Source organism: Mesocricetus auratus, unplaced genomic scaffold (assembly GCF_017639785.1).
Source record: "Mesocricetus auratus isolate SY011 unplaced genomic scaffold, BCM_Maur_2.0 Super-Scaffold_100006, whole genome shotgun sequence".
NCBI classification, from domain to species: domain Eukaryota; kingdom Metazoa; phylum Chordata; class Mammalia; order Rodentia; family Cricetidae; genus Mesocricetus; species Mesocricetus auratus.
Genome location: NW_024429190.1, coordinates 66,613,211 through 66,633,028, shown reverse-complemented (window position 1 = coordinate 66,633,028; position 19,818 = coordinate 66,613,211). Strand labels below are relative to the sequence as shown.

The following is a 19,818-nucleotide window of genomic DNA, read 5'->3' as shown; positions in this document are numbered from 1 at the left end:
TATCAAGAACTTTGTGTCTTTGAAGAAAGAAATCAAAGAAGATACCAGAAAATGGAAAGATCTCCCATGCTCTTGGATTGGTAGGATCAACATAATAAAAATGGCAATCTTGCCAAAAGCAGTCTACAGATTCAATGCAATCCCTATCAAAATTCCATCACAATTCTTCAAGGACCTGGAAAGAACATTAATCAACTTTATATGGAAAAACAAAAGGCCCAGAATAGCCAAAACATCCCTATACAATAGAGGAACTTCAGGAGGCATCACCATACCTGACTTCAAGCTCTATTATAGAGCTATAGTCCTGAAAACAGCTTGGTATTGGCACAAAAATAGGCAGGTAGACCAATGGAACCGAATCGAAAGCCCTAATTTTAACCCACACACCTATGAACACCTGATTTTTGACAAAGAAGCTAAAACTGTACAGTGGAAAAAAGAAAGCATCTTCAACAAATGGTGCTGGCATAACTGGGTACTGGTATGCAGAAGACTGCAGATAGATCCATGTTTATCGCCTTGTACAAAACTTAAGTCCAAATGGATCAAAGATCTCAACATACATCCAGCCACACTAAAACTTTTAGAAGAGAAAGTGGGAGATACTCTTCAACGAGTTGGTACAGGAGACCACTTCCTAAACATAACACCAGTGGCCCAGGCACTGAGATCGACAATTAACAAATGGGACCTTTTGAAACTAAAAAGCTTCTGTAAGGCAAAGGACACAGTCAAAAAGACAAAAAGGCAGGCCACAGAATGGGAAAAGATATTCACTAACCCTACATCTGACAGAGGGCTAATCTCCAAAATTTACAAAGAACTCAAGAAACAAGTCTCCAAAACACCAAAGGATCCACTTGAAAGGTGGGGTACAGAGCTAAATAGAGAATTCTCAGTAGAGGAGGCTAAAATGGCCAAGAGACACTTAAGAAAGTACTCAACATCCTTAGCCATCAGGGAAATGCAAATCAAAACAACTCTGAGATACCATCTTACTCCTGTCAGAATGGCTAGAATCAAAAACACCGAAGACAATTTATGCTGGAGAGGATGTGGAGAGAGAGGAACACTCCTCCACTGCTGGTGGGAATGCCGACTCATACAGCCTCTTTGGAAATCAGTATGGAGATTCCTCAGGAAAATGGGAATTAATCTACCACTAGACCCAGCAATTCCACTCTTAGGCATTTATCCAAATGAGGCAGGTTCATACAACAAGGGCATCTGCTCCACTATGTTCATAGCAGCATTGTTTGTAATAGCCAGAACCTGGAAGCAACCTAGATGCCCCTCAACTGAAGAGTGGATAGAGAAAATGTGGTACATTTACACAATGGAGTATTACTCGGCAGAAAAAAACAATGGAATCTTGAAATTTGCAGGGAAATGGATAGCACTGGAAGAAACCATCCTGAGTGAGGTAACCCAGTCGCAAAAAGACAAACATGGTATGTACTCACTTATATATGGATTTTAGACATGGATCAGGATAGTGCCAGTCTGCACTTCCACAGATAGTCTGGGAAACAGGAAAGAACCTAAAAGATATGCATATATGCATAGTACCCAAGAGAAGAGGATGGAGACAAGATCCTCTGAATGGATGGGGAACACGGCGAGGGGAGGGGGGGAGTGGGACCTGGGAAGAATAGAGGGGGTAAAGAGGAAGGGAGTTGGTCATGGGGGAACAGGAAGTTGAGGGGGTGGGGGTAGAATAGGGGAAATGGGAATCATAGGATCGAAGACAGATCAGGCACCAGAGTGACCTCGAGTGATCTAAAGGTATAACATCAATTGGCAAGCTAAGCAATAGTGGAGGGACCACCTCGAATGCCCATTCCTGATAATGAACTTGGTCTATAACCATCCGGGAGCCTTCATCCTGTGACTGATGGAAGCAGAGGCAAACACACAACTAATCACTGAACTGAACCCAAGGAACCCAGTGACAGAGAGGAGTGATGAGCAAATTGGCAAAGAATGGGCTGGCAAAACCAGCAGAGACAGCTGATCTGAACAGGGGAGTGCCCTTGGACCCCAGACCAACAGTGGGGAGGCCAGCATGGGACTGATCTGGACCCCCCAAATGTGAGTGTCAGCGAGAAGGCCTGGGCAACCTATGGGGCCCTGAGCTGTGGATCAGTGTCTATCCCTGGTATACAAACTGTCTTCATGTGCCTATAGCACAAAGAGAGATGCTCTCTCAGCCTGGACTCTTAGGGGAGTGCCTTGACCCTACCAAGAGTAAAATGACAGACTCTAGATATCCCCTATGTGGAAGGATTTGGCAATAGGGTGGGAGGGAGGGGGGGAAGGGGAGTGCGGGAAGAGGGGAGGGAGAGGGAACTGGGACTGACATGTAAAACAAGCTATTTAAAATTAAAATAAAAAATGAAAAAAAAAGGTTAGAACCCTGAAATCAAAGTAGCCTAGAGAAAAACTAAAATTAAAATATAAATTGTTTCAAATATGCCAAACATCAAACAGAATATTCCACAGAATAAAAATAATTGTATAACAGAGGACACAGATACTCAAGCCTGATTAAATAAATTGATTTTCTGTTTTTTTGATATGCCTCTTTCCTTTACCTGTTACCTTCCTTAGGCCATATGATGATCTTGGTTGTTTTAACCTTAGGTTCTGTCATATGTTGAAGACCCTAAGATCTTATGACAATAATTACAGGTATATGTAATAAGATTCAAAAGTTGCCTCCTTTCTCCTGAAGACCGTTGTACCTCCTACTCAAGCTCAATGTTATCAAACCCTAGGTCTAAGCCTTCCTACCATGGGACATAAACACTATTTGGCTCAAAATGTGCTGCTTGCACAACAGGAGATTTTTAGGACTGCTTGCCTGAATTCTATTTCCATAGTCACCCAGTTATTGCTCTGTGTCTTGGTTGAGTTGCTTCATGTACCTGAGCCTTGGTTCTTTTATCTATGAAATTCAACAAGCCCATACTTCACAGAAACTGTTTAGGAAAAATAGATTGATAACCCAGAGAAATATGGTGCCTGGCCAACAGGGAATTGGTATAGACTGAAGTTCCCAGTGTTAAAGGGTCTATAAGAGTGAGTGACTAGAGCTTCCATGGTCATGAAGAACTGAAATGTTGGCGATCTGGATCCAAATTACCTTATATGTGTGAACTTAATAGGCAATCATTGCCCTCCTCTGTGTCTGGCCTATTATGTAAACCTTTTGCAATGTTTCAGTAGATCACTGACTTCTACCGACTTACCAACCGAGAAAAACCATCAGATGACAGTTGAGGACTGTGTGTGTAGATTTCCCCACTTTCCTGTAGCTTGCCTCCCTGAATTTTTCAACAATTGATGTCTATTTTTACACTTATTTTAGTGGAAGGCAAGGGGCATATAACACAAGGTTTGTGTTGAAGTACAATTTTGAGAGTAGGTTCTTCCTTACTACTATGTGAGATCCAGGGATAAAACTGGATCAGGCCAGGCTTTGTGGCAAGTGACATTAGCCCCCTAAGCTATCCCATGGCTCCAGCAATGTATTTTAAAATACCTTGATTCATTTGTTCTGTAACTACAAAAACTTCACTAAACTGTTAACATATTGAAATATGGTATTTGGAATAAACTATGATCAATCAAATTAGCTCCAAAATAAAGTATCTCTTTACTCCCTTTTAGTTGAGTACTTATCTTTTGTTTTGACAAAGAAATCAGGAAATGCATAGCCATATGTCAAACATGCTTGAAAACAGATTTGGTCACAGTGACCGAATGTGTTAAATTGAGTTTATTTAAAATTTTGCCACTTCTGACATTGATAATATTCTAAGACTTTGGATAAACTTGAAATCAAGAAGAATCTACTTGCAGTCATGAAATTGCAAAACTATTCACTACTTCATGGAAAAAAAATAAATGAGTCTCTTACACATGTATTGCCAATGCTTGTCCAATTAAAGTATTGATAAGTTCATTAGGATGCAATACAAACTAAATTAAGCTAAATAATTCAAGTATAGTTCATTTAATATGTGTTTTCTTTTTAAAGTAATGTTCTTTTTGGTGAATTAAAACATCAAATGCAATCACTTTCAAGTCCATTTCACTAAATCTGAACATAAGGTTTTAAATGTTTCTATTAAATGCTTTTTTAAAAAACTCAGAATATGGAGAATGTAACATCCAATAATTTCTATTATTTTCCATGTACATGATTGGGACAGATATAATAGAATGTGAGCTTAACTATTAAATAGACCCAAATTAAAATATGTAAAACATCAGGACACATAGTCATAACGGCAGACATGCCCTCACTGTGTCTGTGGGCCTTCAAATCCCTGTTTGCTGCAATATTGTAAAGGTTGGAGGGCTGGTCTCCATGGTCACTAGTAGAAGTCTGGTTGTGGAACAGAAGTACAAGTTAAAAATACTGTAGAAAAGATAAAAAAGATTCCAAAGGTCAAACAAGGAAATCTATCAGGAGTAACTACCTTTTTCTCTATTTCTGTCTGTCTAATGGGCATTTCACTGAGATATTCTTTAAGTAACATACAATTTACATTCATGAAGCTTGTCTGGACATTTCATATGCTGCTTCATTGGGTTTAGGATTTTCTTAACTTAGCTGTGTGGCTGGTACACAGTTGAAATTATCTCCCTTAGGTAAATGACATAAGGTTCATGACACAGGGTGCCAATTGGAATATAAAATAAAATTTTAAAAAAAGATGGGGGAAAAGCTAATAAACTCATTTATAATAAAAAAATATACATGAATTTAAATAACTCTGAGCTGTATAAGTTCAGAAGCATAATTTGTCATCTGAAGTGTCTCTCAGTTTCAAATGACAATGAAGAATCAGTGTGGAGGAGAAATGTGCTTGTCCTACCAAGGCAATCATCACATAGTTCAGACTCTCACTTAGGATAACTTAGTCAATGGTTTAAATTTCTATGTCTTTGTCTTTAAAATGAAGACATACTTGCAGATACTTAAGGGAAGTCATGTAGGAAAATGGTGTTCTTTCACTCAGTGCTAAATTGGGGCCTGAGAAGTGAAAATAGATTCACCCACAGCACAACTATTAATCTTTATGACAGCATCTAACATCACACCATATGATGTTAATTGTCAGTGGTAGGAATAATATCACTGACAGGAGCAACGCAAAGTAATTGTGTGGTGCTTTAAAGTGATTGTATTTAATGTTTGAATTCACCAAAATGAAACATTACTTTAAAGAATACCGGTACCAGCTCCATTACTGATTTTTTTTCTTCCTCTCAAGTCATATAGGTCTATTTTCTCAAACATTTGGGCTTCCACGAAACCAGTGAAGAGCTTAACCTCAAATTTGCTCTTTGAAAACAGCGTCTTTCTAACAAAGTACCTGGTCCTGGTGACTCAGTTGAGTTATATGTTTGAGAGTGATGTGGCCCTCTCAGTTCCTCTCCCATCATTTACTGAATTCTTAACACTACTCCACAGAATTATGATACAACCCCATAGCCGTTCTCTTGGTAATACACATCTGACAGCTGAGTTCAAGAAATTTTTCTAAATCCTCAATCAGAGCAGTAGTTTCAACCATTTAAACCATGCCTGTCACTTCTCCCTGCCTTTAGAATAAGATCTCCAAGGGTTGACCTGCAAGGACCTCCATGGTATGGTACCACTCATTTCTGCAAGTTCTTGCTGAGGAATTCCTCCTTCCTCCCACAACTGTTTAACCTGAGTGTTCTTTGAGGCAATGCTACACAGAGAACTTTCTTACTCCCTAGGGTTGAAGCACAGACTGCCTTCTGCTTGGAAAGCTCCTTGATTCTTTCCTACCCTTTAGCTCTCAGCATGAGAGCTGTCCCCTGTTAACTGTACCCAAAGGACCCTCCTCTTCACCATTTTAAAATGCGATTTCCCCCTGCTTTCCTTCTTAGATTGTTTTACAGTGTACTTTCTTTTCTTTGTTCATTGCCTTTTGTTTTCTGTCTTCATTTCCTTGTACTTGTATCACCAGTCACTGACTCCACTATATTCTACAGGACACCGGGAAATAGATTTTTTTTTTTGCTCATTTTTTAAAAAATTTCTACACTTAGTTGTTAAACTAACCTTGGTAAAGGTGGCGCACATGCAAACTCAGGTACAGAAGGTGATATGCGCCTTTGTTAGTGAAGCAAGGTGGTCCTCATTTGGTTTGGGTCACATAAACAACCCAGGTTCAGGTGGTGTTAGTATTCAGGCATCTGTGCTGGCCTGTCCTTGGGGTTCTCACAGGACACGCCCTCAGCTGCAGTTTAATAGCACCACCTGTGCACATTCACCGTGTTCCCTTTTAAAACGGCCCTGCCCACCTCTCATTATTCTTTCCTTCCTTCCCTCTCTCCCTCCCTTTTTTTCCTCTCTCTCCCCCTCTTTCCTTTCTCCTCTCTCCTGCAGCTCCTGTCTCCAGAGGTCAGGGTCCCCCTCCCCTTTCCCCCTTTTTATGATGCCTTTCTCTAATTAAAAAAACCCTCTGCTTCAATCTTGTCTCATGGCATCTTTCTCTTGAGTGCTGCTTTTCTTAAATTACAGCAGGTGGGTCTAGAGAATAAACTTGTGGATATGTTCAAACTATGTAAAAAGCAATAACTTTGTTGTGCCCAAATTCTGAACCCCAAAATCACAAGAAGCCCATTTTGATGCAAAAGCAAAGAGTTTTTTTTTATTGTTGTTTAATGAGCTAACCCCATTAGCTCAGGCCTTTCATCCATCCACAGAAGCAGACGGCTGGAGAAAGACCCTGAGAAATCACCAGACAGGGATCTTATAGGGCAGGGTTAGGGGAGTATCTAGGGTTATGCAACAGTCTCAGGATTGGTGGGCTTCCAGGCTCAGGTGGCCTGCCCTGTGTTGAGTGGTCAACTAGTTGTTATGGCCCATAGGCCCTCCCAGGGCAGTTGCTATGCTCTGCACATCACTGTTGTGCACTTGTCCGTAAAGCACACCCAGAGCAGTAAAGCACAGCCTTGTCAGCTAACTTCTGATTGGTTCCTTGCCATGAGGAGGCAAGGTCAGATGAGCACATATTAGCCTGCCATGGCTGCTAAAACAGAGGGCTGGTCCCTTCAACTTGCCAACCTAGTTTACCATTTTGTTCTACAAAAACTCCACATAAAAATGTACCCTAAGCTTAATGGAGGAGTAAGATATAGACTCAGGGTTTTACTTGGTAGTATGTTTTAAAAGTTCTGATGTTGCCACTAATTTTGTTACTGATCAACAGAGACTGAATCTATGTGCAATGTCCATTGTCACAGAAAACTTAATCCCCATCCTTCCCCCCACCTTGCTTTCTCCTTCCCAACATCAGGGAGAAGTAAACTATGCCTTTGTTCCTAAGCAAAATTTGCTTCTAGTAAAGATAAGTGCTATGTAAACTGTGGTTCCCGGAGAGTTTGCCAAGCTAGGCTGGTGAATCCATTCCGTCTATCCTACCAGCTTTCCTGCTTTTTCGTTTAAAGATGACATAAATCAGCAAATCTGAGAAGAGACTATGTCTAGATCCAAGCATCTGTGTGCTTATTCATTTAAAGCTTCTGCAAGCACCAAAAAGTACTGATGATATTTAATTATATAAGTGAAGAAACAAGGTGAGTACTTCCATGTCACAGAAATGAAGTAAACACCAATTCTAGCCCAGCAGGAAATAGTGCTTGACTGGGTATTAAGTATTAAAATATTTATTCAAGCCAGGCATCGGTGGCGCACGCCTTAAATCCCAGCACTCAGGAGGCAGAGGCAGGCAGATCTCTGTGAGTTCGAGGCCAGCCTGTTCTACAGAGTGAGTTCCAGAACAGCCTCCAAAACAATACAGAGAAACCCTGTCTCGAAAACAAAAACAAACAAACAAAATATTCAATCAATCAGTAGCATTGATTCACATATTTTAACAAGTTTTACATCAAGTTGCTCATGGTGCGTTCGTATTTACAAGATTACTTATTATAGTGTTATTTTTGTTAGCAAATGACTTTTTTTCTCTATAAATAGATATGACTGGATGAAGCTGCCTCTACAGTAGGCAAAGATAGTAGGATTATGTTGGTCACTGATTTGGTTTCTCTCTTGCTAGCCTTGTACCTCTCAGTGGGAGATACCTGCCGAAGTGTGAGACAGCAGCCTGTGAAACCCTTCAGATGTGTGTTTAGGAATGGGACACCACCACTATGACAGGCTGTATCTCAGTGGCCCTAGGGGATAAACACTGATCTGTTTTCCCTTTCTATTCTGAATTTGATTGAGAAGCATTTGGAAAAATGCAGCCTGGACCTTGGGTTCTCCCAGCCTCGGGCTCCCCCTGAATCATCACTTGCTCTGTATGTAAGTCTGCTTACGTGTTTCATCCATGTGAGATAAAATTTACGTCATGGGGTTGTTGTGAGGCCTAATTAGAATGCTGTATGCATGCTGAGAGAAGCAGTTACCTCTGTTACTAACTAGTTCCTATTACTCTTGCAGGGGGGGAGGGAGGAGACACGGACAGGGACACGACAATTTTGGAAACAAGGAAAAATTTATCAGATTCCAGAATCAATCAGGGATTTAATGCACTTGTCTCTGTTGGTGGTTTGAACACTTTTCTTTTTCTTTCTTTTCCAACTGGACTCCTCTTCTTTCTTTATATCCAGTGTTTGCAACTTGCTTTTTTTGTCTGGTTTTAAACTCAGAGTTGGAGGACTAGCGTGAACATTTATGTGCCTACTATTTTAATTCTGCCACAAGCTTCCAAAAACAACAATGTTCTGTAGTAATTAGAAATTTATCTTGTCTTGAAATTGATTCTTGCTGGATGGTGGGGATGCATGCCTTTAATCCCACCACTCTGGAGGCAGAGGCAGGTAGATCTCTGTGATTTTGAGACCAGCCTGGTGTGCAAGAGCTAGTTCCAGGACAGCCTCCAAAGCCACAGAGAAATCCTGTCTCCATATCTCGAAAAACCAAAAATAAATAAATAAATAAAAGTGGTTCTTAAGGTGTGTGTGTGTGTGTGTGTGTGTGTGTGTGTGTGTGTATCCTATGGCTTGCTATAAATAGAAATAAGAATATTATGAATATTAGTAAAAATGCCACCCAAGGAATAAGCCATTGCTACAGGTAACATTTATGAAGTTTACATCACACATAGGCTTCTAGAGAATTCTTTTTCATGCATTGCTTAAGCATCATGGTTCTGTGAATGGAACACCATGATTATTGCATATTTACAAATAAGGTCAGTGGGATTTGAACTGGAAGTAACTTTCTTTCCGTCAGACAATGGGAGTTAGAATAGGAAAGGGTAGAGCTGGTGGCCCGACAGCACTCTGCACCATAGTCCCTTCCCTTAATCCCTAAGTACCCCCTCCTTGTGACTCTGCCTCCAGTGACAGCCATGGTGTTCACTGCAGTGATCCGCAGACAGGTACCTCACAGTCATGTACCTGTGAGGCGAATCATGAACTTGAACCTTAATGAGTGAGTGCCTACTTACTGTGATATACATTTGGGATTTTATCTCTCACGGGTAGCTTTACTGTTAATGTTTTCTGGTGACTGCTTTATTGATGGGATGCGTTTACCATATGGCTGTTTTGCCTTTCTTCCTCTTCCTAATGAATCTGATTCTCTTCAATGCTGGTTAATATTTACCTGACGTCTGAGGTTTTCTTTCTCTGAGCTATGCCTGCCCTTGCTCATTTTATTACTGTTTCCATATCTCCTGAAAGCTATGAAAAAGTCCCTCTTCTATGTGAGAGCGTGTGTCTGCTGATCTTGTACTGTTTCAATATAAATAGCATTGTAAACGCTCATCAGTTCTAAGTGTATTTTTTTCATTGTCATCTGCATGTTAATATTATACATTCACTTGACATAAACTATTGAATTTGATGTAATCAAATATATCACAGTTTAACATATGGTTTCTACCATATCCTTCTTTAATAATATTAAAGAAGGATACCAGACCTTTTTCTTTCTCATTCAGATTATCTGTCCATGTTACAAATAACATCTCTCTCTCTCTCTCTCTCTCTCTCTCTCTCTCTCTCTCTCTCTCTCTCTCTCTCTCTCTCTCCCTCCCCCTTGATCTCTCTCTTTACATATTACTAAAGAGTTTTCATATTACAAATGAATTTTTCTCCTTTGGTAGTCAGGATTGCCTTACTCTTATAGCAATGTATTATACAACCAAAGAGCTATTTCTGTGTTGTTTATAAGCCACCTTCACGTTATTTTTTTATCTTAGTAATATGACTCATCTCTTACCTTTGCTATTGTTTTGCATACTAATAATTATAGTATGCATATTTAATTTAACTTTAAAAAATTCAGATGAGCCACACATGTTAGTACGTGACTGTATTTCTAGTACTGAGGCTAAGGTAGGAGGACTGCCATAAGTTCAAATATAGTCTCACTTACATAACAAGATAGGTTGCTGGGGATATATAGCAATACAGCCCAATAAAGCAAAATAGAATTTTTTAAAAATCTAGGTAAATTTATTGTTTTTGGCATACAAAATTAGCTTATCAAATAATATAAGATATGAAAATGAAGCTATTACTGTGTCATATTACAATTTGAATTGCTGTCATTTATAAAATTAGCATATCTTCCCATTTCTCTTGAAATTTTCTGTACCCTTTGCCTTTAATTCCAAAGTAAAGTGACACCCTCTTCATTTGCTCAATATTGGGAGAAAATCATAAATATAATCAAAATGTTAACACACAAGAGGAGAAACAGGAACCAGGATGTGCTCCTGCTCCTGGAGACATTGTCACGTGACACCGTCATTGCAGAAAGCAACCTGGAGCTCTCAGTGAACTCACACGTGTAAGTGCAAGCTGACCCGATGAGCCAGGGCTAGAAAAACTCACGCACAAGCAGACTCAACAAGCACAAGTAGGTTCATTCCACTCTAGCTCATGAGAGTGAGGAGCAGAGTAGGAACGACTGAAGTAGCATCACTTATGTAAATCAGAAAACCACTCATAGGAAACAACAGTTACTGTTTAGGTATTTTTCGGAGCCATGTGTGAAGTGTCTAAGGGAGATTAGAGATTATGAAAGATTAGAGATTACAAAAATAAGAATCAGAGCTTGTATGGATTACTGATAATTATGTATACTACATAGTCATTCCATTTTTTGTGTGTCAAAACTAAAGATAAAATTTTAGCTGGTTGTTAACTACTGGAGTATATATAGAAGTCAGGTTAGTCATTACGGAGTGTGAGCACAGAAGCAGGGACACCTGTTTTCCCTCTACTGTTAATTCATAGCACTGTAACTGTGGACAGGACTGTACTTTACAAAGACATTTGAGTGTCTGATTGTTGGTGCACTAATATTTCACGCTGGTCACTGCTGATAGTCCCACAGGAAAACTATGTAAGTACATTATGAGTGTGTGAGCTCTCAATGTCAATAAGGCACATCCTTCTCAAGTCACCCCAGTACCCAGATACTTCCTGGCCTCACCACAACTAGCTTGTTGTCTTTTACAGGCATGGTAACTCAAGCTGATTTACTATGAATTTCTTTGTAAATCATCTGAAGGAAAAACATAACCTGAGTGTATAGTGATAGAAATAAAATCAGAATGATAATGATATAAGCTTCCATCATTTCCTACTAGAGTCTATTGTCCCTCCCTCCCTGGGATCCTTTGATGCCATGTGACACTCTATCAGAGAAAAAAAAATAGTGTGCTTACCTGAACCTAAGTGGAGTACATTCATTCGCTCATAAATTCTAGTCAAACACACACAGCTCCCACAGATAAGCCTGCATAACCTCAATATCATAACCCTGCTATTTGCCAAGTTTTAATCTGTAAGACATTGCTCAGTCCCTAACACAGACCTAGTTCACATCAAGTAATAGGATGAGGTCAGTTATCTATAATACCTTCAATTATATTATTTATACAATATAATTATATAATTACCTTTGATAGAAACCTTAATTACCTTAAAATTATAATATCTATAATACAGTTATATATAATACCTTCATATAATACAGTGTTATATCTGAACTTGCATTTAGGTTTTCAATGTCATACTGTAGACTATAAAATGTTATAATCACCATTAAAGTTAATCAAAGATACTCAATGAAAAAAAATTAGGCAACATGAACTAAGGCCAATAACAATCCAGAGATCCTTTGATGAATTATAACAATCTATCAAAGAAAAAATATAGTGTGCTTACTTGAGCCTAGGAGGAGTTCATTCATGACAACAAATGGCATCACACCTGCTTGATGTCCTCCATGAGACGTAATACTATCAAAACAAGGAGAAAAGTGTAGTGGGTTATTAGAGATAACCAAAAGGAAAATCTACCCATAGAAGATGAATTATAGAATTACCATCCCTTGACTTACTGAGTCATGGACTTCATCCTCTAATGTCTGGGATCCTGCTAATATTAAACACAGTACCCCTTACTGGGGATTTTGAAATGGAAAGAAAGAGATTCTGTTCACACAGAAATTGGAATAGAAGAGGATGAGCAAGATGGCTCAGTGGGTAAAGGTACTTGCTATCAACCATGTTCATCCTATATATAATCGCCACATAAATAGGTGAATATAAATTGAAAAAGAAATTATACTAGACAAAGTCACAGAAAACTAAACAATTATTAAAATATGTGGTAGGTAAAGGTTTAGAAGATAAATATATTGTTGACATAGCCAAGTTCTCTGATTCAACATGTGGTTATGAAAAACACTAAAGAATAAGTGAGTCAGTAAGCAGGCAAAATGGGATTTAATTGAGAAGGGGAGAGATGACACACAAAAGGAAAGAGGGAGGATAGAAAAATTACAATATAGTTGTTTGAAAAAGCCATATGGAATCATATTATTTACATTAATTACATATAACACATGTAAGTGTATGTGTATACATGTACATTTAAATGAAGATAAGATATTTGGACTGACAGTACTCCTTCCCCAAGATCCATAGACAAACTAAAACCCCAATACCAAGCATGAGAAACCCTCTTTTGAATTGATGGTTAGGGGAGTCCAAGAGACTCCCAGAACAATACAGGTTATTGTTACTGCCCTTGGTTGCCTTCCAGAAGTTGAGTAAGTCCTATTGTTGAAGACGCCATGCACTTTGAACACAGGGCTTGGAGATCTGAGCTGGATCTGACTTGAAAGCCTCCTTCCTGAGAACTAGCTTTCATAGTACAAAGAAGATGCTATGCAAGCTACTAATATGTTGTTTATGTTCTAATAAAGCTTTGCTGACTATCAGAATGCAAAGGCAGCCACAGCCATAGAGGCCAGCAGTCACACTAGTTAGCCATAGAGACCAGGCAGTGGTGGTACAGTCTTTTACTCCCAGCACTAGAGAGGCGTATTAAGACAGGAGCTCAGGGTCTCATGCAGCATTCAGTCTGAGGATTCATAGAGACAGGATTGGGCATTCAGTATTCAGTCTCCAGCCACTCTGAGGGACAGATCACTCCAGTCTTGGTAGAGGTAAGAGCTAGTGGCCTGTTGTTTTGCTTTTCTGATCTACAGCTTCAATCGCAGTATCTGTCTCTGGGTCTATATTATTCATACTACATGGAGTAAGAAATCACTATTTCTACCTGGGTATGATGCCTGTGAACCACAAGAATGAACAGCATGACAAGATATCCCTAAGATTTCAACAGTGTCAGTCATCTTTTGGTGATCAATAACTGTCCACTTGAGACCCACTCAACAAGAAGGCAACCATGCCAGGTACTGGAAACTTAGCCAAGCACTAGGAGCTAGTAAGTTCAAGGACCATTAGAAGAGAACCTACAATCCCTTCACTGAACCAGCATTATTCAAGATACTTATATTTATACTCAAAGCTAAGTGTAGCTCTCACCCATCATCAAAGTTTCTTTTTTCCATCAGGTAGAGAATAACAGAGAAAATCACAACTAGTGAAAATGCAGAGAACAACTATCATGGGGTGCACATTCCCAATTACACATCTACAACACAACCTGGACACCTAAGGCTCAGAAAACATTGTGGAAGAGTGGATGGGAAGATTGTAAGAGCCAGATGACCAGGAAATCTGCTGTGAGATTGTGCATCCTAGAATGTCATGGAAGCTTCATCTGTGGTCCCTCAATAATATGGCTGCCTACACAAAATCTGAACAAGGGCAACATTAATAGGCATGCAGACATGGAAGAGGGAAATTTCATGGGGCCCCATCCCTAGACAAAGAACTACAGAAAAATAAGGAATTCTTGGGGTGGGAGATTAGTCTTCCTTGGGGATGTACCATCTTAATTGGTTATCTCATACCAAGTGGCCAACCCTAAAATCATATGCGTACAATCACTAAATGAATTCATCAGGTTATATTTATATATTTATTCATATATTTATGTAACAGTAACAAGTAACAAGAAAATGCAGCAAGAGGGGTACATGAAAGGGTTGTAGAAAGGAAACGGAAAAGTGATATATTTTAATTAAAAAAAATAAGAAGATGATTTTTAAAGGACATAAATAGCCAATAAATACACTAAAGTGTTCAACTTCTTTAGTCCTTAGGGAAATACAGTTCCAAACTATATTGATATTCCATCTCACAATGTCAGAAATGTCATCAAGAAAATGAAATACAAGGAAATGTTGGTCAGGATTCATTGAGAGGGAATATTTACATAATATTGGTAGGTATGTAAGTGCAGCCACCATAAAAATCAATATGATGATTCTGCCCCAAGCAAAAACAGAATTGCAAGATGTTCCATCCATATTACCACCCAGTACAGATTCAAGAGAATAAAAGTCAGGATATAATATAGATGGCTGTGTAATCATGTTTATTATAGTATCAGTTACAATGGCTAAATACATGAATCAACCTAAGTGCCAGACCGTGGATGAATAAATAAAGAAAATGTGATGAGTGTATTCAGTGTGGTATTATTCAGCCACAAAGAATTGAATTATGTCATTTTCAGAAAAATGGATGGAATTGTAAGTCATATTAGGTGACATAACCAGACTTGGATAAGTGTTACATATTTTCATTATATATAAAGTTTAGAAAAATGTGAAAGTGGAAGAGGATTGAAAGGGGGGATATGAGAATGTAGTGTGTAAATATGTGTAAATTCTATATATGTATGAATGAATATGTCACAGTATATGTTAATAAAAAAGGAAATCCTCTTAGAAGTACTAGTTCGTGAAGGCTGGAGAAATGGCTCACTGGGTAAGAGCACTTCTGCTGTATCTAAGACCCAAGTTCAGTGACCAGCATCCATATAAGGAAGCTCAAAACATCTGTAACTCTATCTAGCTTCAGAGTATCTAATGCCCTTTCCTGACTTCTATGCCACACACACACACACACACACACACACACACACACACACACACACACTTGTGGCATACATTCACACAAGCACAATCTATCTATATAAACACAAATCTTTAAAAGAGAATCAGTAGTGCATAAGGGAATTATAATTTGCATCATACAGATAAAAGAAGAAGAATATAAGACTACTCTATACAGACAAGTATAGCTTGAGGGAAGAGATATATATGGTTTGTATGAAATAATGAAACCTAATACTTCCTATTGTTTTCTTAAACAAGAGTAGGCAAAGTATTTGTTGTCGGGGCCCATGGAAGTTGTTCTGTTTTTTCTTGACTTAAGGTCAGAGAATTCAGAGCTATCCTTGTACTTTCAAGGTTAAAAGGTCTAAGACCTAAAGGTCTAAGATGTGGCTACTAAAGGATATTTGGCCTAAAGTGTGGATTTCTCAACTAGATGACAGACTACTTGATCTAAGGTTACTAGATGTGTTAATCCTCAAGGCTGGATAACAAGAGGTTTGATCTAAGGTGTGATTACTAAATGTTTTGAGAGTTAAGGAAGTAATTATGCCAGTTTGTTCCTTGTATCATAGTAAAGAAGTCTTTTCCTTTTCCCCACCTTTGGGTTAGGGAATATAAGAACATTGAGCAATAAATTTAAGGCAGATCCCAGCGTTCACTGGATGCCCTCCTGACTCTATCTTCTGTCTCTAGCCTATTTCTTTCCTCAGTCTACACGCCCCTTCTCTCAGGTATGAACAAGCCAAGTCAGCTGGATCTGACAATTCTGTCTAATACCAAATAATGCTACTTGGTTTGCACAGAGGAAACAAGTAGATAAATAAATCCCAACTCTGGACAGCCACTTTATGACCAAGGAGACTAAGTACCATTAAAAAGATCATATCCCCACACTTTCAGGCCTGTTCCAGCCATGCAGCCTACACACCAACCAAGCTAAGTTCCCCAAAGTCTTACCTGAATTCTCACCATACTCTTGGGCCTTGCTCCTATCGTGGAGTTTGAACCCAGAGAGACACAACCATTTGCAGTCCTTCTCAATTACCACTGAATTAGAACCACCCCTATATCTCCAAACAAAAATCAACACTGAGGATGTGAAGGACAGGCTTCCCAACTCTTCATATCTAATCTGAAATCCACCAAGATTGGGCAATAGTAAATCAAAACACAACTTCTTCTCAAGAGGCAAGCTAGACCTCACAGCAATGAAAGAAGCTCACATACCCAGGTCACATCAGAAAAAAAAATTGTGAAAAGACAGGACATTATATCTCCCCTAAATCCATTAGTGATAAAAAAATTTTCTTCAATTACAATTACATAGATGAACCCAAGATACAGAATTTAAAGAAAACCCATAAACTTCCTCAAAGAATAAGAGTTTTTGGTTGTCCAGTGCAAAACACTCAACCCTGAAAACATGCATACAAGTAGCATTATATGGACTGATGGACTGAAGAGGATATATATATATATGTCAGATGCAACAACAATTAATGAAAGAGAGGCCAGTGATGGGTGGAGTATATGAGAGAGTTTAGAAGGAAGAAAGGAAGGGAGAAATGTAGTTATACTATAATCTCAAAAATAAAATGAAAGAATGAAGACTTCAATGAACTGAAAGAGTACAGGAATAAACTTCTGAGTGACATCCAAGAAAACTGCTTAAAATTATGAAGAAAATAGGAGATTTGAAAACTGAATTCAGTAAAGAGATAGAACTACTCAGAATGTAAACTGAAATGAAGATGAAATTGAGAAACTCGGTAACTCAATTAGAAAACTCAGGGAAATTTTTTATAATTGGAATAGATCAAAGAGAAAATATCAGGACTTGAAAAGATTAAATAAAGGAATTTGACCACAAAAGCAAAGAATATGCAAGAAAGAAATTTAAAACACAGCAAAGGAACATGCAGGAACTTTGGGACACCAAACAAAATCTTCAAATTTTAAGCACAGAAAGAGACAAATACCAGCTCAGTGTCATAAACCTGACATTCAACAGAAACATCATAGAAAACTACCCCAAATTAAGGAACATTGTACCTATACAGATATAAGAACAGAAACTACCAAGTAGACAATAGTAGAGAAGAATCGTCCCACAGATTATTACAGTTAAAACACCAAATACAGAGAACAAAGAGGGGTTTTTAACCCACAAGAGAAAAACTGCAAATCACACATAAAGGAAAACCCATCATAAAAAGAGCTGACTCATCAATGGAAACATCAAAAGCCAGAAGGATGTGGATCAATGTACTTCAAGTTCCAAAAGATCGTGTATGCCAACCCAAGCTATTTATCATCAAAGCTATCTGCTGTAGTTGAAAGAGAAGCAAAGACTTCCCATTTAATGAACAGGCTAACAGACTTCATATTTACCAAACCAAGACACACAGAATACACAATAATTTAGACTAAAGAGAGGATATCAAAGAGGTTATAGAAGGAAAACAAATGAAGCTATAATCACTGAAACACAAAATGGGATTAAGGATGCAAATAGCAAAAGGATAACAAAATAATAGCAATCAATACACATCCTTCAACAATAATATTAATAGCCTCAATTGTAAAACAAGTTCTTATTCTAAATAATAAAAACCTGGAGTCAGATATAAAGGAAAATGCTGAGAGATCAGAGAGAACAAGTCATGACCACACCCTACCTCCTTTAGCATTTCCACAGACAAGAAAGTTCCTGTTTCTCCCTGCTTATATCTTTTTTCTGCCCAGCTACTTCACTTCCTGTCTGTCTGTACAGACCTCTATGGTTAGTTAGTGGCAAGCTCCATTCTCTGACCCTTGAACAGGCTTTATTTGTACATGCAAGATATCACCATTTGCTAAATGGAAAGTTTTTGCTTCTCTTTCAAATACAGCAGATAGTTGGGTGAGGCAACAATGATCCAGGAAGAAAAATGCCACATCTAGCTCCAAATCTTCATAACATGAAATGACAGCAAAAGTCCAGGAAAGTAACAAGGGACCATGGAAGAATGAGGGAGAAGACTCTAGAAAGGGTTATAGTATGATGCAGGTGCTACAAATGGGGAATACCTTAACAAAGGAGGACAGAGGATAATATAGAAGGATAATACAGAAAGGAAGGAAAGACAACACTAGAGACAGACAGACTGTGTTAAACAAGAGTTCAGTGAAGCAAGTTGATGCTTTGATACTTTTTTAGGGTGGTGGTGTTTTGTTTTGTTTGTTTTGTATTTAAGAAGGACAGCTATTTAACTGAGAAAAACAGATGTCTACATATATCCCTTTTCTCTGCCCAAATGTCTCATTATCTCATCCCTACTGGTAGAGATGGTAAATTGTTTAGTGAGAGCCTGGAGCATGCTGGAGTCACAGCTAGTCTTTCAGCATGCAGCTCACCGGGTTTTGGAAACAATGAGCCTAAGCTCCATGATGCTTAGCGCCCTATCCCGGGAGACCAGGTCAGTGGACTCCAGGTGGGGGTCTCCATCACCTCTGTGGTTCTATTTTCCTTCCCTCTTACTTTAATTTGCCTGAAAGTCCTGTATTTGAGGGAAAAGTACAAAATTTACGTTAAACATAGAGTTAAAGAATGGATTCAGGGCTAACCTCTTCTGGTGTACTCTCATACCACCTTACTGAATTTAAACCATACTGCATATTTTACAGGAAACCACATGATGTTCTAAAATATCTGGAGTAAGTTGGGTGCTATAGAGGAACCAATTAAGTCATCCATGGTCTCATAGTGACTTACTCCCATCCTGCCTTCCCAGGGCAACACTTGTTATGGTCTATTCATTTAGCAAAAATCTAAAACAAAACACTATAGTTAACCATTTGTGATGTCTCTTTTGTCATTCTATCATAATGAAACTCCATAATCTCCCAGATGACTGCAATAGAGGCTCAAAAATTAGATGTATAAAGAGGTAAAATATATAGTATCTACAGAAATATTGAGGTGATGGGATGATTAATCATGGTGTCTTACAGCACCATAGTGGCCTGGATTATCAATTCTCTGTGTTTAGACAAAGTGCATAGACTGTCTTGTTTAGATTCTTCAACTAAAATAGAAACAATCATAGTATATAGGTGAACAGGATGTAAGCATGAAAACATCAATGCATATATGTTAGGATGGTGCCTGGTCGATAGCAAGCAATCAATACAAGATAGCACATAAAGCTACTGTGGTTCCATGACCCCAAAGTTAAGGCTCCTCCTGTAGTCTTTGCTACAATACAAAAGTGTTTGTTTTTTTTTTTTTCCTTTCTGTAACGAAATGAAGACAAGTTGGTAGTACACTTTCTTCTGGACTGTAATCCTACAATCTATTTGTATCTAAACCTCAGTCAGTGATAAGTATGGGAATGCTTTGGCTTACTCCACAGAGGAAAGACCTCATTATCACTTCTCTG

General features: G+C 38.5%; 1 long non-coding RNA gene across 1 annotated transcript in view; it reads right to left on the bottom strand.

Moving 5' to 3' along the window:
* Positions 1 to 19,818, bottom strand: part of LOC110340552 — a 46,364-nt gene that overhangs the window by 8,302 nt on the left and 18,244 nt on the right. Inside the window, exon 2 of the long non-coding RNA XR_002382343.2 lies at positions 12,244 to 12,317. This is a non-coding gene — a long non-coding RNA (uncharacterized LOC110340552). The remainder of the gene's footprint in view (positions 1 to 12,243; positions 12,318 to 19,818) is intronic.